At 39.7% G+C, this 27,828-nt stretch overlaps 1 long non-coding RNA gene and 1 pseudogene across 2 annotated transcripts in view; one reads left to right on the forward strand and one right to left on the reverse strand.

Moving 5' to 3' along the window:
• Window positions 1–27,828, forward strand: part of LOC309664985 — a 342,649-nt gene that overhangs the window by 234,238 nt on the left and 80,583 nt on the right. The window lies entirely within an intron of this gene.
• On the reverse strand, window positions 5,356–17,726 carry LOC309664900 (importin subunit alpha-1 pseudogene; annotated as a pseudogene). The gene has a single exon. The product of its transcript is annotated as an importin subunit alpha-1 pseudogene (transcript).

A 27,828-nucleotide genomic window follows, 5' to 3' on the forward strand; every position in this document is an offset into this window, starting at 1 on the left:
GGAAACCATAAGTTTGTTTTCTATGTCTGTTAGTCTGTTTCTGTTTTGTAAATAAGTTCATTTGTATCATTATTTTACATTCCACATATAAGTGATATCACATGATATTTGTCTTTCTCTGTCTGCCTTACTTCATTTAGTATGATAATCTTTAGGTCCATCATTCATTCATTTCCATTCATTCATTTCTATTTGTTGTCACTCTAGCAGTGAACAAAACAAGTAAAGCTCTTGTTCAAGGACGATACTGTTAGAAAAAATATTTGTGAAACTTCTAAAATTACCTTAAAGGTCAACATTGAATTCTTTTAATATCTTTAATCATTTAAAATCTTGCTTTTTGTGTATCTATTTGACTTCTTGTGAATTACCAGGAGCAAAAATATTCAGATCAAGAAATGGTGGGAAGTCAACTTGAGTTGTAAAGATATTAGTCAAAACAGAGACGCCAGTATAAAAAAATGTGATGGGTTCCTTGTAGGATTTGGAAGTAGACTCATCTAGAAAATGCAAAAATTATTAAACGGAGTATGTGCATTTTAAAAAGTAGTGTTTGCTTATATTTTCTGAGACTTAACCTCTTTTTAATGTGAGAAGCACTACTTTGGAAGAGAGGGCGAGGTAAGTGCTAAGTTTCTTTCTTTGTAATCTTCCCTCTTATTCTAGGAAGTATCAGGAAGCTATGACAATCCTAAGAATGCTGATATTTTTCTCACTTAAGAATGATGATAGAAATAAAAGAGATTTCTTCTCCTTTCTCAAAAAGTATATAAGCAACTTTATACTCTTCTTCTAAAATGAAGAATACCTTGAATTGGAGACTCCAGATGACAGGTTATTACCTTTGCCAAAACAGATTTTAACAGAGATAATCTACCAGAAACCCCCCAAATACTCTAAAATTTGAAGTGGAATATAATACCAGCTTTAAAAATTATATGCAGGGTATTTTATGCTCACCAGTCATTCTCTTGGTCTTTTCCACAATATCAATATGCACTTTGAACAGTATATTTGAGGATCTTTAAAATGATATGCTCTCATTCTACAAATGAGAAAATGAGGGCCCAGGGAGTTCTTCTTAGTTCCTTAGTTCCATAAGAAGATGAAGATGAAGTCGCTCCATTAATTAGACTGTGGATAGTCTATAATGCAAGGGTTCAACTCCTGGTCCAGGGATTTTCCTTATATACAATTTCTTACAGGAGGGAACATTAAAATAACTTAAACATATTTTATCTATTTCCGTACAAAGCCAACTCAATTTCATAGAGCAGTCCAACTCTTTCTGAAGTTTGCTTATGCGCGTTATTTCATTGCTCAGACAAACAAACAAACAAAATCCGTTTAACCAGTCTCTGTAGATAACAACTTACTGATCACAAATTTTCACTCAGGCATACCATTAGGGACCTCATCTCCAACCCTTACACTACCCACCACCCCAACAGATTCCCAAAACACAGAGTATTCAAATCAGAAATATTATGCCAAATATGGTTTTCTCTATCTCATTACATATATAGATATATTAATATATTATATTAAAACTAGAATATACTCTTTTGAATCTCTGTTCACCCACTTATTCAACAAATATTAAGACCTTACTTAATGTGTCAGGCTCTGTTGTAAATATCATAAGCATCTCTCTAAGTGACAAAATGCAGTTCTGCAATATTGCTTCAAACAGCTGCATGATATGATACTGCATGATATTCCATTATTTCATTTTACCAAAGTTTATTTAACAAGTTTCCCATTATTGAAGCATAATGATGCTGATAATCTACCACTCCATGTCTTCCTGAACACGATAGCATCTCTGAGAATTCTTGTCTTCTAGGTCAAAATGCTCCAGCCCTTCTTTTCTTATATCCATTAACTTAATTTGATCGAATCTTGAAGAAGGGTATGAAGCAGCAATGAGCCCTCACCTTTATCTAAGTGAGGAAACAGAAGCATTCATTATTTCTTCAGTTAGTCATTCAACCAGAATTCATCAAGTCCCTTTGTCAGGTCAGGTACTGTGATGGAGCAAGCAATAGAGAGATAAATAAAGCACAAATACTTTACTACAGAGTATCACAATCAGAAGACAACCTTTGCTGAAGTTAGACAGTTATTCTCCAGGTGAACCAGAGCAAAGACTAAGCTAACTTTACCAATGTCTAGTCTAGAATGTAACTCTAGAATGTGTGTTTTACTCTGCACAGCTCTTTTGTTCAGTTTTAGGATTTGTATTAGTTTTCCACTGCTGCATAACAAATTACCCTAAAACTTAGCAGCTTAAAGCATCCAACATTTAACATCTCACATTTTCTGTGGGTCAGGTATGTAGTAGAAACTTAGCTGACAATTCAGGCTCAGAGTCTCTACAGCTAGGGCTACGTCATCCAAAGGATTGCTGGGACTGGAGGTCCCAGTTCCATGAGGGCTGACTCACATGACTGTTGGCAGGAGGTCTCATTTTCTTTTTGGTTGTTGGCAGGAACCTCCATTCCTTGCCACATGGACCTCTGCAGAGGGCTGCTTGAGTGTTCTCATGTCATAGTATCTGTCTTCCTTTACAGCAAGTAATCCAAGAGAGAGCAAGGTGGAATCCACAGGGTATTTTTATGACCTAGTCTTGGAACTACCATCACTTCTGCAATATGTTATTGGTCACAGACCAACCCTGATACAGTATAAGGGATGATACAAGGGTGTGAACACTAGGACAGAGGGATCATTGGGGACCATCTTAAATGCTGACTTAGAGGCTTTAGCAATTTAAAAATCCCATGAGCCTAAACACTCAGGAAAATGCTAAGAATATTATATTTGTTTGAGTAGCATATTTCATACGAAGATCACAGAATGGATACAAACTGTCCATAGCTTCATGAGAGATAATAGGAAAAAAATCTATAAAACAAGAGAGAAACTTTGAGATTATTTTTCTAGTTTTCTAATTTGACCTGTATTTCAGGGCACCTGATGAGATGAAAATAAAAAAAGAAATTATACCAGCCACTTCTCTAAATATGGCCAGAGACAGACTGCCACTTTAAGAAAGATTTTCCTTATTACAGAAAAAGATTGCTGAGAGGCCCACCTTGTTTCATAAATGGTAAGGCATGTAGGTACCCAGAGTCCCAGAGAAAATGTATAACAGGACCTCTTATTTTGTATGGGTGTCTTCAAAGACCATCTATCCCAATCTCTTCTGCTTTGCAGAGATTGGGCAGGGTTATATTCATATTGCCCAGAGATTCCAGGGGAGATCTGCTAAGAAAAAGATATTAAAACTCTAACCCCATTACCCAAAAGTGAAGGAAACCTGTCTAGATAGACCAAGTGATTCTGACAAATGCTCAAAAGTAGGAAGGGCAATGAGACTCCAGAACTGCAATAAATATGAGGGCAGACACTGGTACTGGGTGGGTGAGAAGCTGTGTGGGAGCTGCGTCTCTGTGCCTGTGAGCTGGCAGCACTGCATGTTACCTGTTCTCTGCCCTCCAGGGAACAGTCTCTTACCTTGGGAAAATGAATGGGAGTAAATCAGCAGTGTTGAGAATGCTGAGTGGTCCTTTGAGTAATGTAACCCTGGGGAGTGAGACTGTCTCCTGTGGAGGAGCACTGTGGGGGGCTGGCCACATGGTGCCTGAGAATTGAGGCAGAGAACAGAGATCAGAGATGGCAAGGGGCTGACTCTAAATGAGTTTGAAGCTCTGGATCCAGTCATGCCTGAAGACCAGAGCATATCAGTATGAATGAGATGATGGAGTGTCTAAGTTAGTTTGACACTGTTTGAGTTAGTTTTCTTTCTTGTTTTTTCTTTCTGTGAACTCAGGTCCACAAAATGGGATTAATCATGGTCGTTGGTTCATGACAACAGTTAATTCAAGCATAATCCTCTTTCAATTATTTTAATAGTATAATGAATACTCACAATTCTTCACCCCACACAGGAATTATAACCTAAAGTCAGTGTTAGGCATTGAATTGTATCCTCCTATAATTCATATTTTGAAGTCCTAACCCCCAGTTCCTCAGAATGTGACCCTATTTGGAAATAGGATCATTCCAGATATAATGAGTTAAGATGAGGTCATTAGGGTGGGCTCTAATCCAAAATGACTGGGGTCCGTTTAAAAAGGGGAAATCTGGATCCAGAGTCAGATACACATAGAGGGAAGACACTCATCTACAAGCCAAGGAGAGAAGACTGGATAGATCCTTTTCTCATAGCACTCATAAGTACTAACATTGATGTGGATTTCTAGCCTCCAGAACCATGAGACAATAAATTTCTGTTGTCTAAGCCACCTAGTTTGTGGTACTTTATGAAGGCAGGTATAGCAAACTGATACAATCAGTAACTTATATTTACCAACATGCTGCTCTCCATTCCATCCTCCTGCCTTCCCTTTAGAATTAACATGTTCTGAACTGTGTGTGTGTGTGTGTGTGTGTGTGTGTGTGTGTGTGTGTGTGTGTACATGCATAATTGAGCCACTGAACTAGAGCCAGCAGCTGGCTACCCCAAGAATTCACATTATGCAAGAAAAATAAACATTTATATATTTAAGTCACTCTTAGGGTTTCTGTTACTTGTGGCCAAAATCATTACTGATTACTATAGAGATGAACTGGATTTCCTGGTAAAGTGCATGTAAAAGGGTCTGAGAATTGCATTTGGAACTCCACCTGTAGAGGAGAAAAGATTTAAATATTCAGATTACTAAGTATAGAGTTAAATGCCTCAACTACTTATACATAGGTAAACTGAGGCTCAAGGAAGGACAGTGATGTATCCATGGTTCTGTATCTGGGAGGGACTAGCCTTGGGTAAAGGACTAATACATGCACACGTTTTTTTAGATCAAAACTGAGGCTGATAATGGTAAATACAGACTTCTCCCGATTCCCAGCTCTATAACTTAAATGGTGTTATTCCCGCCTTAGCTTTCAATTCACTAGACTTTGTTTTTTTTTGTTTTTTTTTGTTTTTTTTTGTTTTTTTTTGTTTTTTTTTCAAATTTGAGGGTGAGATCCAGGTATCAGTAATTTTTTTTTAATTAATTAATTTTTTTATTTATTTTTGGCTGTGTTGGGTCTTCGTTTCTGTGCGAGGGCTTTCTCTAGTTGCGGCAAGCGGGGGCCACTCTTCATCGCGGTGCGCGCGCCTCTCACTATCGTGGCCTCTCTTGTTGCGGAGCACAGGCTCCAGACGCGCAGGCTCAGTAGTTGTGGCTCACGGGCCTAGTTGCTCTGCAGCATGTGGGATCTTCCCAGACCAGGGCTTGAACCCGTGTCCCCTGCATTAGCAGGCAAATTCTCAACCACTGCGCCACCAGGGAAGCCCTAGACTTAGTTTTATCTCAATCTGCCTTCCACTTAGCCAAAAGCATCTCCCACAACCAAAAATTATAGATCACCTTCATTACTCTTTCCTGTCATGAAGCAATAGTGACATTCTTGGATGAGAACTCTGTGAAACAGCTGTTTCAATTAAATGCTTCTCAGGTATTTGAAGAAAATTATAACTGCTGATGATGGCTAGATGCTATGTATGAGATCTGACTCCCTGTTCTGTCCTTTTCTTTTCCTTTTATATTACAAATATCCTTCACCCCACAAGCAAGCTTACACTATTGTAGTGCGTGTGTTCTTGGGAAATAATCTGCTGAGAAAGATGACCAAGAAATGGCACTGGATAAAAAAATGATCTAATCACTAAAGGGATAAATCTGGAATGCTCAGCTTTGTTAATGGGAGGCAAAAAGTATCATCCCTCTCTGCCTAGACCATACCTGCATGTTTTTCTAATTAAGTTCCCATTCAGTGGCCTCAACAAAGCTGCATTCTGCTGTCTCTTAACTCAGTCTTCAAAGTGCTGGAGAAGACTTTATGCTACTAAATTGCCACAGCAAAAGTGATGGAAATCATTAATAGTTCTGATAATGCAAGCATTAAGGTTTGGATTACTGCTTTGGGATATTGTTTCTAATGAAACAATGGTTTTCTAAGTTGCAACTATTCAGTATAACACAAAGAACAAATTTCTACACGTGGACACTTGTTGGTACCTGCACTGGGAGTGGAGTTGGCAATATGTTATGCCTCAAAAGTCTACACTAATGGGTTAGAGTCAATATATGCAAATATACCTTAAAAAGGGAATGGTTCCAAGCCAGTAAGACTGAACTATTAGGAGGATAAATATATTAACAAATCCTTAGAAATGATGTCAATCAAGAGAGGGGATGGTCTGAAATGGAAGCATAGACCCAAAGAATAACAATAAGTGTTGAATTGCCTAACCTAATTTGACAAGGGGAGAGGAGTCTTAACCAGTGGGCCTTCAATATTAGGATTTCACTGCAAATGCCTGAATAGAGATGAAAACATCAAGCTAATTTACCCTATGCCATTTATGTTAACTACCTTCCCTTTTTCTGATTTGATCCTCAATAGCCAATTTCTGATTTTTTAAATTGAACTATCGTTGATTTACAATACTGTGTTAATTTCTGCTATACAGCAAAATGATTCAGTTATATAAATATATACATTCTTTTTTTATATTCTTTTCCATTATGGTTTATCACAGGATATTGAATATAGTTCCCTGTGCTATACAGTAGGACCTTGTTTTTTATCCATTCTATATATACTAGCTTGCACCTGCTAATCCCATACTCACACTCCATCCCTCCCCCACCCCCCCTCCTCTTTGGCAACCACAAGTGTGTTCTCTATATCTGTGGGTCCTCAACGGCCAACTTCTTGATAATATGGCTGCCCATAGAGATCTTCAAACGGGGGAAAATATGCCAATGTAAATACTATAGTCCACAAGACAGGATATTTCCAAATATAAGTTAATAAATAAGGATTCTAATTTTCTAGGTTTGTATATTGATATCCGCTGGTGTAGTTAGGGTGAGTCTTCCCCCTGAAAATGCACCTACTTTCAGTGGAAGGAAACCCAGTTTTATAGACCTGTGAGGCTGAAGACTGTGGCAGACTCAACATGGTAACATCACCCTATAAGGCATCTCCACGTGGCTATGCCCACCCCTCGTCGGCTGGCTTTTAAGTCGAGGGTGAACCAAATTCATGGAGGTGGATCCTGGGGCTCTTATATTTCCTGCTCAAGTCTTGCAGGACTAACATTCCTGTGTCAGAAAGATACATTTGCAAATGTTATGATTAGGCTAGAGCTTGAATGAACATCTCTTTCATCCTCTTGCTTTCAGTTAAGCAATCAACAGGTTTTCACCCAGTAGGCACCAAAAAGGAAGATGTCCATCAAGAATTCCCTGAAGGCAAATACCATTTTTTCATTTCAATTCCAAGTGGCCAGGTCAGAAGAGTTCTATGAAAGTACAAAAGACAGCAGTTTGAGGGTCTTCCGCTGAAGCCACCTACTCCACCCTTAATTGTCGAATGCAGATAAGGACTGGTAGACATTTGAAAATGGGTTCTTTATTGCTCTGTGCACTGAGGGATGGGAAAGAGCAATGAAGGAGGCAAGGTGGCACAGCGATAGGACTATGGTCTAGGAGTTCGAATGCCTGAGCTTGAGTTTTGGCTCAATGGCTCCAGCAGGGCACAACTTCCATCCTGTCTTTTCACCTTACTCCCCTCCTTTGTTGAAGCATAGTACAGAACTATATGAGATTGGAAGTCCCCTCCAGGGCTAACAAGAGAGGAAGATGCTGCCTAGAGGAGCATTTGACTTTGGACCCTACTGCAACCTAATTCCTCAAGCTTCTCAGGACGTTTGCACGTGAGTCGGGAGATGGTCGAGCATCTGATTGAACCAGGCCTCCCTAATTCATACCCCAGCCATTCCTTCATGCCAGAGTAAAACCCACTCACATTTGTGGGAGGGAAGGTGATGACTAATTTGTATCATTTGGAGACTGCAAATGTTGTCACTTGATACTTGCCTTAAGCTGAGGGAATCTCACCTCTAGCTAAAGATGTCTGCAGGGTTGTCATTCTCAGATGTTGCTATTTCTGCTGGTCACCCACTAAGGATGCAGAGACTTCAACTGACTGCACGATCACTAAACAGCACAGATCTATTGATGCTGATAGCAGCTGGGTAAGGACCTGAAGCAATGGCAGAGGTGCTGTGAAAGGGACAGCAAATTGAGACATATAGTGAATGTGGGAGGTTAGGATGGACCAAGAAGCTTCAACAGGGATCTTGAGCAGAGATGTCTCACTGACAGAACCTGGAGAGTAAAGTACCTACTCCCCAAGTCGCTGCTACAGGGTTTACCAGCAAAGTTAATAGCAACATTTTCTATAGCAATCATGTTATAAGAAACACGCCAGCACCAAACAGCAGATATGACATCCGAGAAGGTTTGTTGGCAGAGAAATACCTACCGTTTACTAATTTGTCTTGCTCTGAGCAAATGAAAAATTAAGCCAAGTCCAGGGATCAGATAACCTTTCAACAAAGCCATACATTAGGCATTCATTTTCCTCTCAGCACTTAGAAAATAAAAGACGGTATTGAAAAGGAGGCCTTGCATGAGACATGCATGACCCTGAGATACAATGAACTTGACTGAGGCAAATGTTGCCCTGAATTTGCAGAACAACATCACATGTATAGATGCACAAACATATGTGCATGTACATAAAAAGGATAACACATGCTTAAAGAAAAAGCCATTCCCCAGCACGAAAAGAAATAATTTCTCAACAGAAAAAACAGACACCACGATGGCAAGAGTCCCTTGCAGAGACAAAGCTGCTATACTTACTCTTGTAAGGATTGGACAATAAGTACAACTACCTACTATATTTTAAGTAAAAAATGATTAAGATGATTGGAGATTGGAGTTTTCTGGGATGATGTAAGCACACATTCAAGGAGCCATCTGGTCAGTGGATGCTTTCTGGTCCAAGCTGACTGTACCTAAGTTAATGGCAAGTCCTTTTATAGATTTTGCTACTGTTTCATGTTATATCAAATAAGGGCCCCTGATGACAAGAGCATAGTATTATGGAATGGGATATAATGACAACCTACAGATTGAAGGGGGGGTGGCTTTCATTTTGGAAGGGATGGTTACTACCCACCAGATTCAAAGTGGATGTGGCAGATGGAAGAAAAGGGAATAGGTTCCTTGCCTGTGGGGTTCAATGAATGGACAGAGCTGCCTTGCCAACGAGCTGAATGGCTCCAGATAACTTGGCAGACCTCTGCCGGAATAATCACTAAGAGGGCATGAAAAAAATAGTAGGGTGAAGATTTTAATTTTGGGGGGAAATTTTATATCTAATGAATCTGAAAAAATAATAAGTGATTAAGCTGTGGATATCAGCCCTTTTTAGTATTTTATATATGCATCACTTTTTAATAAAATATACAATTAAACATTATCAGTGCTTCCTATGCAGGCATTTTAGGGGAGAAAATGTTTCCTTCTGTCACCCTGAACTTCAGGAAAGAAAGCTCCACTCAGGAAACTTAGGTTTTTTTGTTAGTTTATTTTTTATTTTATTTTATTTTGGAAATGGAGTACAGTTGATTTACAATATCGTGTTAGTTTCAGGTGTATAGCACAGTGATTCAGGTGTACCACACAGGAATATTTATATATATATATACGTATATAAAAATATATATATATAAATATATATATGTATTCCTTTTCAGATTCTTTTCCCTTATAGGTTATTACAAAATATTGAGTATAGTTCCCTGTGCTTTACAGTAGGTCCTTGTGGTTATCTGTCTTATGTATAGCAGTGTGTATCTGTTAATCCCAACCTACTAATTTATCCCTCCCCCCACTTTAATATGCTGTGTCAATGTATAGACTTGCTCTTTTTAAAGTACATACGTGGGCTTTGCCTATCTCTAATTACATGGTATGAATTATTAGTGATCCTTATTTAGATTTTTTTCTAATTTAACAAATGACAGCTCTGGAACTTAGTACTCTCAGAGGTCTATCATAAATATCTCCTGCATTGACTATACTCTTTTTGTCATGATTAAAACTCAGTATTTTGGATGGCCGTCTCTAAGTGTGATCCTCAGCTAGAAAAAAGATAGGAATGTAAAGACACTTTCAGAAGTCTCTTTCTAGGAGGGATGCATTCCATTCTTCAAAGATACCTAGTATTTTATAGCTTGAGACTGTAAGTTACCTAATCCAACTCCTTCATTCTATAGATGAAGATATCTCAATTATGAGACATATAAACAGTAATGTCATGAGGCTACCCTCCTTCCCTGATACAGTGTTCTTTAAAATAATGTCTTGTTTCAAAGTGATACCTGTATAGAAGAGTTTCTAATAAACAACAATATAACCCCCATTTTGACCCAGCCCAACCCCAATTCTGATACATAGAAGATCATTTTCCAAAATACTTAACTCTAAATATCATACTAGTAACTGGATTCCTTGATTCCTTGACTTTAGGAATTATTCATTGACTTCTTATTAAGAAAGATAAGGATTTAGCTCACTTCAACTACCCTTTTTATATTTCAAAATTTTATAGTATTTTTACTATTATTCTACTAGTATTTTGTAGCATTAAATGATATATTAGGACATCTCATATCTTATTTCATCAATGTTCTACAGTTTTTCTTGACCCTCTACATATAAAATGAGAATGTCCCTGCCCAAATCTCTATCCTTCCAAACACTAATTTCTGTCCTCAGATCCTTACATTTATATTATGTTCTATAACCATAATTATATATGTCTTTCATGTTTTTACTGGAGTTTTAGAGAGGAAATGAACAAACAATGTTGTTTATTATTTGCTCACGTAGAGCCAGGTATATTCTAGGATTACATTTCCTTTCTATGTGAGTCTAAGGAAATGCCCACTGTACCATACAAAGAAGAATGATCCTAGAATCTAGGTCAAATGAAATCTCTTATACTGCCTTAAAATCTCAAAATCGTGTTACATTTTAGTTTGCTTTATATTTTCATCATGACTTTCCTATTAGACTTTAGTTTTTTCTGGAGTTAGTAATCATATTTTCTTTTTCAGAGAAGAAATACATGGTTTCTTTATCATATTCCTTAAACTTTCATTTCTAATGCTTAGAAATGACTCCATTCTTTTTCTTGAAGGTACTCAGAGCTTGTTGACTTCCTATATAAAACAGATCGATTGCTTTCAGGGCCTATTAAAATGTCTTTCAGACTATGATTTCATTTCATTGGACTCTATCATTCAGTTCCAAGGCCAAGAAAACCAGAAACCACTCTAGATAATTAAATCAGGGAGGAATGAATTTCCTCTTGAGGTAATTAATTACTAACGTGTTGGAAGGACAGAAGGAGTAAGAGGAAGAAGGTGGTATTACCCAGAGACAGTAACTGCAGTAAACACCACCACCCTTGCAGAAACACCCGAGCCCACACTTCCCTCTACCACTGAGAAGAAACCCATAGCCTCCAATACCTTGATGCTCTAGGAACATATGCTCTGCAGATGCTGTTGGAAGTTCTACCAACATGGCTGGTGCAGTTGTGTTAAAGCTACTGAAGCCACTGCCAGAATCACAACATCTTCTACCTTCCTCCTATCTTCTAATTGCATTCAAAATTCTCCCACAGGATAAAATAAATTAGAACCCAGCTAACAATGGAGTCTCAAAAAGGTAGTTTTCAGGCTCTCAGGCCCAGAAATACACAGGAGAGTACAGAAAATCAGTGTGTAGCTGAGAGCCAACAAACAATATCTGGAGCAGACTTTGGATTAGTTTATGGCTTACATCTTCCATGTTTTGGTGTAAAAACTTGTAATTTCTCAATGAATTCCTCAGAAAGTATGCCTGAAAGGCCAACATTCTGAGTCTCTGCGTGTCAGAAAATGCTTGGATTTTGTCTTCACATTTGATTGACAGTTTGGTTAAGTACAAAATTCTAGGTTCAAAATTGTTTTCATTTAAAATTGGTAGGCATTGCTCCATTGTCTTCTAGAATCATGTACACCTCTTGAAAAGTATGAGTCTAGTTCTTATTGCAGGGTATTTTTTACCATTTTTCTCTCTGAACAAAACAATTCCTCAAAACCAATTCTTCCTCAAACTATGTTTTAAATGTATTCAGTTCTCTCCCCTGAGAGAGATCTGCTGTCACCCTGGAACAGACCCACTAAATCGCTCAACTGGATTATTGCAATAGCCTCCTAACTGCTGTTTCCATTCTTGGACCCACTTCCCAAGAATATATTATCCAGAGTTATCCTTTTAAAATATAAATCAGTTAATGTCATCCTTCTAATTAGAATAATTCAGTGGTTTCCTGTATCAATTAGCTTTTGCTGCATAACAAATTACCCTGGAAGTCAGTGGCCTGAAACAACAAATATTTGGATTTCTCTTGCAGTTTTGTGGGTCAGTGAGAAGTATTTCTGGCCTGGTTGAGTTTGTTTGAAGCTGGATGGTCAAAAATGATCTCACTCAGATGTCTGGCTGTAGGTAACCTAGTGGGTCTAGAGGGGGAGGGGTGACACCTAAGTTGAGTTAGCTCATCATTGCTCCATGTGGCACTGCATCTTCTAATGGGCTTCTAGCTTACCATCTTCACAGGGCAGTCTCAGGGTTCCCTAGGCATCTGAAGAGAGCAAGCATCAATGTACAAATGCTCTTCAGGTTTTTGCTGGCATCACAGTTACTAATATCCCATCACCTAAAGCAAATCACCTGGCCAAAGTTTCACAGTCACTGTGGTCCATGTAGATCCATGAAATCATGTGGAAGTCAAACGCAGTAAAATGTCATTCTATCAATGCCTGGATACTTCCTTTACTAGAGATTTTCCCAGGTAACTCTAATCTTCATTACTTCAATCACCCATCACTGCTGTGCCAAAAGCTGAAGATATACATATGGCTCAGACATAGTCTCTGGTTTTAGGAGGCCCCTGGAGTGAGGCAGCCACACACAAGCAGTCTGTGATTAAGATAATTAAAGAACCTACCTGAATTGGAAAAGACAAATGAACAAACTGAAAGAGTCACCATGTCACATTTGATGAAAACTGGCAAACACACTTAGACAAACTCTGGCAAAAATTTTGAATTTTAACCATATAGGGAAGAAAAACCCTTTAAGTATAAGGGAAATTAACAAAAAGAATCATCAAAGGAGAAAGCTATCAGGTTGACCTAAAATTTCTCTGAAATGTTATATGCAGTAATTCATGGGAGCGGTATCTACGGTTTTGGAAAGTTGTGACCTAAGAATTTTTCCCAAATAGTCTGTCTTTAAAGAGAATAAGTCCTCAGATTTAAAAGGGCCTTCCTTTAAAAAAAAAATTACTTTAGTATGCATGCTACTTAATGGAGAAATGAAGTCATATTAGGAATTCTAGAATGGAGAATTCAAATTATAAAAAGACTTGAAGGTCATACCTTTCTGTTTAGCCTATAAACTCAAGATCCATTTAAATTATATTGATATATTGTCAGGTGGATACTACAGCCTGGGGCAAAGATGTGGCCTGTGTTCTGCTGTTCTTTATTTCTACTTCCGCTCTTAAGGAAGAAGAAAAATTTTTTTTTTTTTGGAATTTAATCTGTATTTACAGGACACTGCAAGATATGAAATTCCACATAGAAATAAGAAACCCATTGAGAGGAGAAGCTTCATACAGTATGTACAGTTTGGAACTGTTCAAGAATAGTTTCTTTGTAAAAAATGCTACAGTAACAAACCACGTGTAAAGAGTTCTTAGTAGAGAAACAGTAAGACAAACTTCTACCAAACATAGTACACAACAAACAACTTTATGCCTCAGATGTACAATCTAAAAGTTGAAGGTCCCAGCAGTGCCATCCTGAACTTGGAATGTATACCCTTCAGAGGTAGTTTCTGGCACAACATTTTGATCTTCCTCTTCCTCCACAGAGAAACACTTCTCAATCAAGCTTAATGAAGCTTTGTACACAGACTCATTTTCATGGTTTTGTAGAGCTTCAATTTTGTCCAAACCTCCACATTCTTCAATCATTATACTAAGTTTCTCAGTTTCACCTAGTTTCTCAGCAGCCTGAAAGATATTTGAGATGGCATCCAGAATAACCAGAATAATTTTAGTGTCTTTCACAGTTAGGAGGTTCATCAACGGTTCTATTATGCCACAATGAACAAGGTATATGATCTGCTCAACTGTTCCGCCACTTGTGTAGTTGGTCACAGCCCATACAGCTTCCTTTTGTGTCTTAAAGTCGGCCTTAGAGAGAACATCAACAAGGAATGGGACTAATCCATGATTTACAACTTGCTGTACGTGGTTCTGGCGGCCAGCCGTGATGTTTGACATTGTCCGCGTAGCTTTCTTCTGAATGTTAGTTTTGGAGTTTGTTCGCAGGCTGGGAAAGATGGCAAGTGCTCCTGCGTCTATTACAACCTGAGTCTGTTCATCTGTCCCAGTGACAATATTCCTTATGGCTCTTAGCGCGGGAGTCACAGTTGGCAATTCAGTAGCTCCTAAAAGCTTCACAAGTTGGGGTACAACCCCCGTTTTCACAACCATTTCAATCCATTCATTTGGACCATCAGTAAGGTAGGAAATAGCCTAGCAGTTATCAGCTAAAACTTCTGGATCATCGTGATGCAGGAGATGAACTAAAGTAGGAAGAATTTGCTCAACAGCATCTAAGGGGGGTGCAGGATTCTTGTTGCGACAAAGATTTGAAAGTGTCCAGGTAAGATTATGTAAGTAACCACATGCTAAAGATGACAAATCAGGAACCGCCAAAAGTGCCAACAGCGGGTCAACTGCACCATACTTGATAACCAAGTCTCGGAAAACTGAGCCATCACCTGCAATGTTTCCTAGAGCCCATACAGCTTGTTCACTGATGTGAGTGTGGGGAGATGCCAACGGAGAAATGAATGCTGGGATAGCACCTCCATCTACCACAGCCTTGGTCTGTTCTGATGTCCTGGAAGCAATGTAAGTGAGGGCCCAAGCAGATTCAAACTGAATGGGACTACAATCAGTTCTGCCCAAGAAGGACACAAATTTTGGAATCAAACCAGCCCGGATTATGCTGTCTATAGGGGGCTGTTTTTCCCCGGAAAGCAGTTTCCTAGCAGCCTGAGTAGCTTGGAGCTGGATTTCCAAATTGTTGCTATTTGTGCCTTTGACAATGTCATCAACAGACCAATTTAAGTGCCCTGGTTGTTGCGGTTTTCCTGCAGCGGAAAAGCAGCATCATCTGGAAAAGAGCTGACATTTCTCCTTTTCAGCATCTGGTCAACCTTCTTAGCTTTCCTGAGCTCCACATTAACTTCTGTTCGGCGCCGCCTCATTTCTGTACTGTCTTTCCCCTTGTTCTTGAACCTGTTAAGGCGGGCAGCTGGTGAATTAGCATTCTCATTGGTGGACATGGTTATGAGACAAAGGGAGAAAGCTACACAGCCGGCTCAAGCTTCCACAGGAGGCGGTGCGGGGCGCAGAGGCTGCGGATCGACCGTGCTCAAGAGGTCCACCACAGTCAGCCCGAGGATGGTGTGGTAGGAAGAAGAAATATTTTCATTAGCCATATTCTTCCTTCCACCCTTCAAAGGGCATATCTTAGCATCTTTGATGTATCTTTAAAACAACTGGTACAACCCATCTAAAATGGTTAAGTTATTTACATACTTTAGACACTGCCAGGATGATTAATGAACAACTTTTTTCCTGTTGTACTAAAGCAGAATTGTGCTCATTCATTCATTCATCCATTCATTCATACGTCAGTTTACTCAACAGATAGTTATTTAGTGCCTCTGTTTGCCTGTCACTGTGTTACTCGCTGAGCGTGAAATGGTGAAAATAACAGACAATTCTTTGCTTCATAGCATGTATGAATATCAGTAAGATAAGAAAAATCTCTTCAAGTTCATTTTTATTGGTAATGATTTTAATCAACTATGGAGTTTACATTTTTAAAACATATGTTGAATAACCTGAGCAATTAGAGATCCAGATTGGGAAATACTTTCTACCACCAAAACTCTCTTCATAATATTTCCACCTAAGACGTATGAATGTTTTTATGCAAAAATAAATGCATAGAAAAAAATGTCAGTAAGAAAACACACTAAAATATTAAAAGTGGTTAACTCTGGGGAGTGGAAAAACAGAGTTTTTATTTTCTTTTACTTTCTGACTTCACCAAATCATCTATATTCAAGCATATATTATCTTTATAGTAGTATGTCAGTAGAGGTAAATCTAGTCCCTGGTATAGGAAAAAGTAAAATCAGTGGCTGTCACAAAAAAAGTTATTTCTTGCTCTTATCACAGTCTAGTAAAGTTGTTCCTGATGGGGTACATTTTTTTCAAGTGTGGTTCAGAGACCCAGACCCTCTCCATTTTGTGGCTCTGCCATCTTCAACAAGTGAATCCCAAGTTTTTCCTAGGAGATGTACCCATTCCTGCATTCCAGAAAGAGAAAAGATGACCCCCTGGGGGGATTGTATGGGCCATGCCTGGAAGTCACATACATCAGCTTTTCCTACATCCTCATTGGTCAGATCTCTGTCACTTAGCCACATCTAGATTCAAGGGAAGCTGAGAAATGTAGTCTAGTTGTGTACCCAGTATGAAGGAAAACAAGTGATGGTGAACACATCGAAGTCTTGGCCACACTCAGCTCTTCCATTTGACTCTCATTCTCACACAAAGAACACACTTGTTCCTCCCCAGCAACACCTTTGAGAAACAACTCAAAAGTCCCAACCAGCCGCTGTACCCGTTTCAAAGCTCTGCGTCTCCAGAATACACACAGTCCATGCCATCCGTCTAGATGTGACTCCTTGTGGTCCAGCAGGCTTTGAATTAAAAAGACAAATCATTTTCTCCTTCATCTCATCCCAACACACCCACTCAACGGTGGGACAGGGAGAGGATGAAAACAATCAGTACCCCCATGGAGACAATGTAGGAATGGGAACAAATAGCACTGATTCTGCTCTCTGGGAGCAGCTCTCTTACACATTGCTCCTGGCTTCTGGTTCTGCCTTCTGAGAATTCTTCATTGTCCATTTTCAAAGTCGCTATTGAGGAAAAAACGCTCCTTCAGGGCTGTACAGTTTTCACTGCACACTTCAAGCTGATATAAATGTGGATGCCTGAAGGTTGTTTTAAGCCTCACATAGTTAAAAGGATTTTCAGTCCAGGTTTGTGGTTTCATTGGCAATCACCGTACCCTAAGACACATAGTCAGCTTCTGATCTATTTGCTTCCATTCAGTTTCATGTACCAGTAACCACACCCAAAATTCTCTCCTAATCATGACTTTCAGACCTGATTTATTTCTTTGCTTTATCACCACCCCCCTCTTCCTCTCTGATTTCAGTGATGACTTTCTTAAAGCTGTCTAGAATTATGGTACATGTGAGAAGGCCAAGCCCTCAATCTGAACTTTGCCACAGGGCTGAGTTTTATTGGACCTTTGTTGCATAAATCCTTTTCCATGCTTATCTCTCACTATTTGGGGTCTAGAGGCAACAGCTTTTCCAACCTTTGGTGTCCCAAATATCTGGACTCTCTAATCCCTTTTATCCTGTGTGAAAACTGGTCAATTCCGTTCTGAGGTTATCTCCTTTTTTATTGTAGTAAAGATATTTACAACAAAAGTTACCGTCTTATCCATTTGTAAATGTACCATTCAGTGGCATGAATTTCATTTACATTGTTGTACAAACATCATCGTCATCCATCCACAGAACTCTTTTAATCCTCCCCAGCTAAAGCTCTGTACCTATTAAACACTAACTCCCCATTCTCCCTTGGCCCAGCCCTTGACAACCACCATTTACTTTCTGTCTCTATGAATTTGACAACTTTAGGTATCTCATCTATGTGGAATCCTTTCTTACATATTTGGTCTTTTTGTAACTGGCTTATTTCACTTAGCATAATGTCTTCAAGGTCCATCCACGTTGTAGCATGTACCAGAATTTCCTTCCTTTTTAAGGCTGAATAATATTCCATTGTGTATATATATATACCATAGTTTGTTTATCCATTCACCCATGGTTATCTTTTTTTTGTAATAATTTGCTAAAAGTAGAAAATAAAAGCCAACATATTCCATTACACTGATTTCTGACAACCACTTCCCTTCAAGCTACAGTCTCAGTAACACACAGTGTGTTCTTCCAAGTCATCACAGACAACAGTTTTACCAAGTGTTTTGTCACTGCATAATATGTGTTTTTTTTCCAGCCTCCAATATCAGTTTCCTCACTGCTCTTCCCTGACCTCTATATCAATGCCCATGTTTTAAATGTTATTATGACAGCATCCTGCTTAATGATACTACTTACGTTATTTCTTACAATAATTCTAGGAGTTATAATAGATAAACACGGAACTATCAATGTCTGTCTTAATTTAGGTTCTTTCAAAAGCAGAAGGCATCAAGGACCTGAGTCCTGGTAGTTTATTTGGAAAGTGATCCCAGGAGGCAAAAGTGAAGGAATAAGGAGAGACAGGGAAGAAGGAAAGCACACTATGAAATGTGTTATCAAGGCCACTGCTGTGGGCTCAGTTCTACAGGAATTGTGTACTGAATGCCTCCTAGAACTGTCTTTCTGAAGGGTGGAAACTGGAGCATTTATTGACCCACTCCTGTCCGCATTGTTTGAGGGTTGCTCCTGGGGATGTTAATACTCTTGCTTATCCATGATACATTTGCTTGCATGCAGGCCAAGTAGATTCCTGCAGGGGCAGAGAAGTCCCCTGGACAAAATATAGAAAGATGCTCAGTGTATATTTGAGGTGGGATATAATCAACACAAAGCCTGTCCGAGTTTTTATAGAACTCTTTACCTCAGCAGCAATAGAAATCACAGGTGGGCCGAGGAGATGCAAGACTGTGGCATATGGTAGCAGAAGTGTCTGCTACAGTGACATAGCAACATACAAGTTTAGGCTCACTAAGGTCTCAGTGCATGTGTCTCCAGTAGCCCTCCTCTAAACAGCAAGACCCAAGCATCTGCCATATTGTAGCTCTACCATCTTCAACAGATGATAGCCAAGGTCACCATGGTTATCTTTTTATTTAAATGGACAAGAAGGAAAAGGAGGCTGAAGGATTGCCCATAGGAAGTTTTTATGATTTAGATCTGGAAGGGGCATCTATCACGTCCATCTATAACCTCTTGACCAGAAGTCAGTCACATGGCTACACCTACCTGCAAGGCAGGCTGGGAAACATAGGCTATTTTTTGTTCCAGAGGGACTAGGAAATAGATTTTGGTAAACATATAGATGCCTCTATAATAGAAAGTAAGATTGTATTTTTTTAAAAATCTAGGGCAATATATGTTAAACATGTTAAACCTAATTTACCCTTTGACCTAGAAATTGCACTTCTAGAGGTCCTTCTCTCATGGATATTCTCCACTAGGTCCTCCAGATCTATTCTCCACCCTTCTTCCTTTCTGCATCATGGGCTCCCTAGTGTTCTGACTTCTACTTGGATTCAGCCAATGGAAATCTCCAGTAGGAGATCAGAGAATGGGAAGAGAGAAAGGTGGGAGCATATATTTCCCTGGCAAGGCCACATGTTAGGAGTGGCTGAATTCCTCTAGTGCAGGCCACAGCTCATCTTGGGAGGCCATCTCCTACAACTCCAGCCACCTCCACAGCTTCAGCTCTACTTCTGTCTCTCAGTTCCAGTTACTGCTCCCTCTTTTTGCCCCTTTGGACCTGGGGTGGTGACAGCTCCCAGCTGTTCACCAGCTCTTGATGCTTTAATGCTGCTCACATATTTTTAAATAGTCCTCAGTTGCCCCATTTAAGTGTGCCTTCTTTTTCCTTTCTGAACCCCAACTAATACACCATCCTAGAAAAATAAGGAACATACAAAGATGTTCAGCACAGCAATATTTAGAATAGCAAAAGCTCTGAAACGGAGTGTCTAATAATTAGGAATAGTTAAATACATTATAATGAATGTGTGATAGAAAAATATATATATATACTAACATGTATGTTTTCAGTGTCTTTTTCTGTCTCCTACTTCAAAAACCCTGCCCGAATCCCAGGAAAATTCTGCTAAAGTCTTTCCTTCCTGTTCTCCCTCCCCAGTCCTCAAATATTTTTCACCAGAATGAATTACTGTGTTGAGGGTGGGAGCCCTACATCTAAAGTTGTGGAGGAAATAGCTTGATTTACACTGAAAGAAAGGAAGGAGAAAAAATATTATACCAGTGAGGGGACTATATGGGACCAAAAGGGGGGACAGAAGATATGAGGAGATGAATGGGCAAAGAAGAACTTGGCCATGTGTGTTTCTTTTTGTAAACCAAAGAAACCTACAATAAATATCTTTGTTATTTACAATCCTCCCTGAAACTCCTGATATGAGATCCCTGTCTCTTTCCCATTTATTGATTTCTCACTGTGTGCCCCTGTGCAAAGTGAGTTCCCTGTCTTATTTCATGTGTTTGAGCATCTCCGTATTCAAGATGAGGGCACTGAAGCTCAGAAAGCTTAGCTGGGTTTTTTATGCCATCCCTATGTGTTCAGGAATTTCTGTCCCTGTGATAAAATACTATATAGAAATTGTGTCCTAAGAATTCTAAAAATCTGAAAACTGTAGTTTTATCTTTCTAAAATATGTTTTATTTTCTGCTTGTAGAACTAAACTAGCTAAACATCTGAAAACCTTTGTAGAGGGAGAAAAAGAGAGAGTAAAGAATGAAAGGAAATACAATCAATATAGCATTCATAAATTTCATTCAACAAATATTTATTGGACTGACGAAACAGCAGTGAACAAAACAAAATCCCTGCATCTAGAGAACCAACACTCTAGTGGGAGAGAGACAGACAATAACACAAAAAGTAACAGGAAATAACATGACAGAATGCTATGAGGAGGGGTAAAGCATGAAGAGAGTAGGTGAAGGGAGCTATTTTAGACGGGGTATCCAGGGAAAGTGTCTCTGTGAAGTAAGATTTAAACAGGGACCTAAGGAGGCCACATGTGAGAGATGAATGTGATGAGGAGGTAGGCCATGTGACCATCTGGGGGAAGAACAGTTCAGCAAAGAAAACAGTAAGCACATGACCCTGGAGCAAGAGCACTTGAGACATGTGGCAAATGGAAGGATTTCCTTCTTTTTTAAGGCTTAATTGTATATATATATTATATATATATGTTTATATATATGTAGATAGATAGATACATAGATAGATAGATAGATATAAAATAAGAGTATCGAATGCTATTATTGCAAAACTTAAGCCACTTATTGATTATTCACGTTTCTAAAAAACACAACTACAAGAATAAAGTAAACACACCCAGTATATATCACATTTTGTCTATTCATTTACATATATGGTTGCTTCCATATCTCGTCTACTGTGAATAATGCTACAATAAACAAGAGAGCACAGATATCTCTTTGAGATAGTGATTTTATTTCCCTTGGATATATACCTAGAAGTGAGATTGCTGGATCATATTGTAGTTCTACTTTTAATTTTTTGAGGAACCTCCATACTGTTTTTCATAGTGGCTGCACCAATTTACATTTCCACCAATAGTGCACAAGGGTTCCCTTTTCTCTACATCCTCACCAACAATTATTATCTCATTATGATCTTGATTTGTGTTTCCCTGATAATTAGTGATGTTGAGCATCTTTTCATATACTGTTAACCATTTGTATGTCCTCTTTGAAAAAATGTCTGTACAAGTCCTTTGCCCATTTTTTTAATCTAGTTATTTGGGTTATTTGTTTTTTGTGGGTTTTTTGCTATTGAGTTGTATGAATTTCTTATATATTTGGGATATTAACCCCTTATCAGCTATTTGCAACAACATGGATATTTGAACCTGGAGGACATTATGCTAAGTGAAATAAGCCACAGAAAGACAAATATCATATGATCTTACTTATATGTGAAATGTAAAACAAACTCATAGTAACAGAGAGTAGAATGGTAGTTGTCAGAGGCTGGGGGGAATGGGGGAAAAGGAGACATATTGACCAGAGGGCATAAACTTTTAGTTACAAGGTGAATCAGTTCTGGAGATCTAATATAGAGCATGGTGACTACGGTTAATAATAATATATTGTATACTTGAAATTTGCTAAGACAGTAGATCTCAGGTGTTCTCACCACACACACACACACACACACACACACACGGTAACTACGGGAGGTGGTGTATATGTTAATTAGTTTGATTTGGTAAGCATTTCACAATGTATATGTATATCAAAAAATCACATTGTATACCTTAAATATATACAATTTCTAATTGTCAAAAAAAAAAACCCAACAAAACAAAGCAAGAGTATGCAGGACAGACTTGATATGTATCAAGAGGCCAGGCTTGCTAGAGCTCAGTGAATGAGGGAAAGAGCAACACCATGTGATCAGAGGGATAGCAGGGGCGTCCTATTGGCCTTGGAGGCCACTGTAGGAACCTTAGATTATATTCCAATGGAATGGGATGCCATTGGATGGTTTTGGACAGGGGATTGATTGATATGATTCACATTTTAAATGGTTCACTCTGGCTACTCTGTGGAGAGTATTGATAAACTCTTGGTTACCACCCCTGAGTATTTTTGGTTTTCTTTATTTTTCTGTTTTAATAATAAGCATATCTTTATTTTTCTGTTTTAATAATAAGCATATCTCAGGATTTAATAATAAGCAAAAAAAAAATAAAGCATAGTTTATAAAGACAAAAGGCAATTATATTAGTTATACATAGCTGTGTAACAAATTACCACAAGGCTCAGCAACTGAGAACCACAAATGTTTATTATCTCACAGTTTCTGTGGGTCAAGAATCCTGGAGTAGCTCAGGTGAATGCCTCTGGCTCATGCCTCTGGCTCAGGGTATCACAGGATGCAGTCACCTCAGGCTCACCTGGGGGGAGATCTGCCTCCAAGCTCTCTCACATGGATATTGCCCAGCCTCCCATCCTCTCTGGCTCTTGACCAGAGACATCAGTTCTTCACTAAAAGGTCTGCTTTCTTTCCCCAGAGTGAAAATATCCAAGAGGGAGAGAGGATGAGAGAGAGAGTTCCTAAGACAGAAGCCATAGTCTTTTTATGACCTAATCTCATAAGTTATATCCCATCACTTCTGCCATGGTCTAGTCTTTAAGAGTCACTAGATCCTGCCCATATTCAAGGGGAGGAATTACCCAAAGGCATGAATACTGGGAGGTGGGTGATACGGAGACCATCGTGGAGGTGCTGTCACAATAACCACTTTCTCAAAGCTCCTTACTTTACAGAAGCAGAAACCCATCTGAATGTCAACCTGGACTCTACCACTCCCCTTGAAGCCTCCACAGGGTGGTTGTGATGATGCTTCTGAAAGGGCTTTGAAAACTGCCCAGCACAGGAAAATGGAAGGGATTATTTTGCTTTTCTCATTGGTATCCATTCCAGATTTGGCCTATATTCTTCTTCATCCCCTGTATTAATGATTTGTCTTTCATCGTGGGTTATGCATTTTGTTTCTAGGGTGAAAATCTTCCAGTTTGAACAGAGAAATGACAATAGGGAGGAAGAAAGCAGAGTGTTAACTCCTCCAGCTTCAGGATGGGCTTCCTATTTAACTGTATACCTCCCAGTAACAGAAGCTCTGACAACCCAATTCCCAAAGACCTGCGTATCCCTCAGAGATGAGGCCAGCAGAAGGGGAGGGTCAAAAGAAAGCAGGATGTTAGATACATTTGCCTTTGATATTTGTCTTATCTCGTTCCATAGTTATCCAAATTTGACTATAAACTTTTGGAAGGCAGAGACTTTATTAGTCTCTAAACTCTATATTCAAGCTTTACCATTAGATAATTCCCTAAGGAAAATCCTCCTCTACTGAAGGCAACTCAGTTTTAAAAAAACAGCGGTGACAAAATCACCCTTAAAATTCAACCTTGCCTAAATTGTGTCATGCTACTCCATGAAAAAAAAAATTCCTCAGAACACAGCTTCTGTTTCAAGATACAAAGATCTGACTCTGGGCAATTTTCTAATGTCTTCGTGCTTGCCTTTTTCACCCCTGGATTCCCCTTCCCTTTCTGGGTCCCCCTCCCATCCCAAGTGACTACTCCTTCATTTTCAGCCTCTTCTTCAAATACTACTAATTTACTCTTACACCTATTTTTATCATATTTCTCTGAGACACGTATTCATTCATACTCAGGTGCTAATTTAGTCTAGTATTTGCGCAGACCCCATCTCTCCTCTCATCTAATTACAGTATGGAAGGCTGTTTTACCAATTAGAGTAATTCTTCGATAGCCAGCAGGTGGCCATAGGGAGTGTGAAGAGAACAAGCACCCCAAATCACAGGAGATCTACTTGTTTGAGCCAAAAATTAAGCAAGATTTAGTCTCTTTAGGGCGAATGGATTAGGAGGGAGGTGTCAAAATGGACTGCCCGTTATCCAAATCTCTTGTGAATACATTAGCATTAATTAATACATACATGAATATGTTTTACATTAATTTGTGTTGTTGAAATATATGTGGGCCAACCATCTGCCTGAGGGCATGCGGGAAGCGTTCCCAGAATTCTCTCAGTAGCCATGAACTGGAGTGTTCACCCCTATGTTCTCTGTCCATGTTTGGACAAGAGATGTTTCAGCTCTTCAAACAATTAGGTGAAGACTTGTTTATAGGGAAGAAAGCTAAGGCAGGAAAATAATGGCATCAGCAGCTGTTCTATTTAAGTCAGAGGCGACTGCTGTATGCTGAATGTTTGGTGGCTACTCCAGGCTTGGCATGTATAGCTATGACCTTAATTGGCGAAGCTAGGAGAAGAAGCTACAGCTTATTGATTGATTATGTAGGCTCAGAAGTTTGACACACATTATTTCATTGAGTCCTCCACACCGGCCCTGAATTAGACCAATTCTACTGAGGGGAAAAGCAAGGCCCAGAGAGCTTAGTATGTCCAAAGTCATAGAAACAGGATTAGTGTTCAGATATGTCTCACTCCAGGTATTGCTCTTGGAGAATGCCTATCAGCTCTGACATGAAAAGACCCTGAGGTTGCAGAGGCCATATCCTCAGAAGTCATTTCCTAGAGTAAGAGAGGGAGGCAAAAACAGGCAGAGGCTGGGGAGAAGAAAGAAAGGAAGGGGCCAGAAGAGGGAGGCTAGTGGAAAAGCAGGAGAAGATAGGAAATAAGGAACAGAGGGGGGAAAAGAAATGAGCTTCAGGAAAGGAATAGGGAAAAGAAGTGACCACAGAATAGGGGTGAAATCAACTGCTTTTCAAGACAGAAACAATAAAAATTTTACAACATTCCTTAAGAATCCTATTGCTGAACAACAGAAAATTCAGTTGTTATTTTCTAACTATCAAAAGAAGTAATGACTACAGATGGGGAAATAAGGAACTGATGTTTGTTAAATGTCTTCTATCAGGGCCTCTGCTAACCCATGGATTTGGGGAAAGTTAGAAAAAGACATCCTCTCTTGCTGGAGGTAGCTCCATAGGCACAGGGCTTGGTGAATTGATTCTGTCTTCAGTGCCCCCTCGTTCTCTTATCTGGGGAACAACCTGCAGAAATGTGCAGATGGCTCTATCTGCTGTGTACGAGGGCCTTGACATACACTATCACATTATTGTATACAACAATTATTTCCATATTGTGGATCAGGAACCCGAGGCCCAGAGGAATTAATATCACACCATACAAGCCAGACGCACACGCATGTGCACCCACACACACGCACACACACACCCCCAGTATCCCAAAGTCACCCAGAGAGTGAATTCACTGAAGTAGCGTAATTGCAAGTGATTTGAAAACTCAATAAATAACCAGGTAATGTATTAGCTGACTTAACTAAAAAACCCTGAAATTGTGTGAGCTTCAGGTTAGGATTGATTAGGGGATGGATTGATTTTCCTGCAATTATCTCACGTACATCCTCCTCTGTGCCAGCTTCATCATCACAGCCCAGCAGTTGCAAAAGGCCCGCCTGTAACCACGCTGCCGACAGCATATCTTCTAGTAGTTCCCACGGCATAAGAAGAAAGCCTGTTTTCCAGGAGCTCCTAGCAAATATATCCTCCATTCTAAATGGTCCATATTGGATCATGAGTTTATCGTGAAACCTATAATTGTGGACAGGGGCAAGATTATGCTGGTAACATAAGCCTGATCTACAGACCTAATCTGTAGAACCTGACTGAGCCTCAGTTTCTCCAAAAGGTATAACCACTAAGAAATTAGATATCAGTATGAACATCAAAGTCATTACCAAAAGAAGAAATGGGTACTTGGAAGGGCACCCATCTGTCCACCACAGTAAGTGTGGTAGATCGTATGTTATTACTTCATTATTTTGACCCCTTCCCTATCTCCATGGGAGAAGCCTACTTTCTGATCCCCATTGAACCTGGGCTTAAGCATGTGACTATCCTTCCTTGCCCTTGATTTCGAGTTTGGTCACATGACTTGCTTTGACCAATGGAATGTTAGCAGATATGACCCAAGCACAGTTGGATCTATCCCCTTGCACTCTGCCATCACCATACGAACATAAACCTGGTAGAGGTAGTCCCCTGGTCCAAGAGGAAGACAGACACGTGGAGCAGACCTGGACATAATCCGCAGCTTGGAGGCCAACCCAGGGAGGAGGCCCAGGCAAGGTCAGCCGACCCCCAGCTCATCTGGGCCTCTGGGCAAGAAAGAATAATTGTGTTAAGCTGCTGAATCTCAGCGTTTTCATATGCGGCACTGTGGTGGCAAGGATTGACCTAGAGAGCAACAGAGTCAAACCTGGCGATGCTCTTTCCTTACGCGACAGCACAGAGTACAGCTCCATCCATGTTTTCTCTTCTTGGCTGCAGTCGAGCCTGGGTCTCAGCTGAAAATGAAGGCTGCAGCTTTATTCTCTATTTTCAGTCTCACAAAAACATCTGAGAGAGTCGGCGGCTGCTTTTGAAGGTCCTTCTAGAGGGCTAGCTAGCTATCACACCACGTTAGCTGGTCAGTTTCATAAGGCAGAGCCATACAGCAGCCATCGCTTCCGAACCCTGCCAAGTGAAACCTTGCAATATTGAGATGGCTGCACCTCAAACTGTCATGTGATTTCTGTATCAGAGGAATTTTAGAAACAGATGGTGAGCACAGACGAAGTGACGGTTGTACTCTGCGTATGGGGCAAAGGGGAATGAGTGAGCAAGGGGTTGAGAATCCAGCAAATTCTGGAGGAACGCTGGGAGAGAAGAGAATTGCTGGGAGTGTGTCTTCTGTCTGCAAACCACAGGTTTGTAGGAAGTCGGGAAGGAAAAGCGCCTGACAGGCAGTGGCAGGAGGATGAGCTTGGTGAAAAGAGATGCTTTGCTTCTAAAGCAAGAGGATTCGAGGTTTAAGCAGTTTTTTAAAAATCACACCAGAAAAATAGGCAGCAAAATTTATCAGTTCACCTGAACTTGACCTTGAGGCTGGTGGATTGATTTGTTGTTTGAGGACATAGGCAGCATCAGAAGAGTTGAAGATGGAACGAATGTACAGGAACCAGATGCAGATAAATAACCCCGTCTACCCCACATCCAGCACGCCACCAGCGCCCTGCTCCCCAGAAACCGCCTTGCATTTCGAAGGGTAGCGGGTGATTTCTGTGGACGTCTCAGATGGCTGATCTCCTAATTCTATCATGAAATGTATTTCCCCTGGAGCTGGCATTTATCGCTGAATCCTGGCACGGTTCCTGAAATGTTGCATCTGCACCACTAAACTGAGGTTACTTGTAGTTCATTAATATGCAAGAGGGGCTGTGAAATCATCCCTGATTCTGACAGGAGTTCTTACATGCCTTTCTGG

This window comes from Balaenoptera physalus (assembly GCF_965194825.1).
Source record: "Balaenoptera physalus genome assembly, chromosome: 7".
Classification (NCBI taxonomy): Eukaryota; Metazoa; Chordata; class Mammalia; order Artiodactyla; family Balaenopteridae; genus Balaenoptera; species Balaenoptera physalus.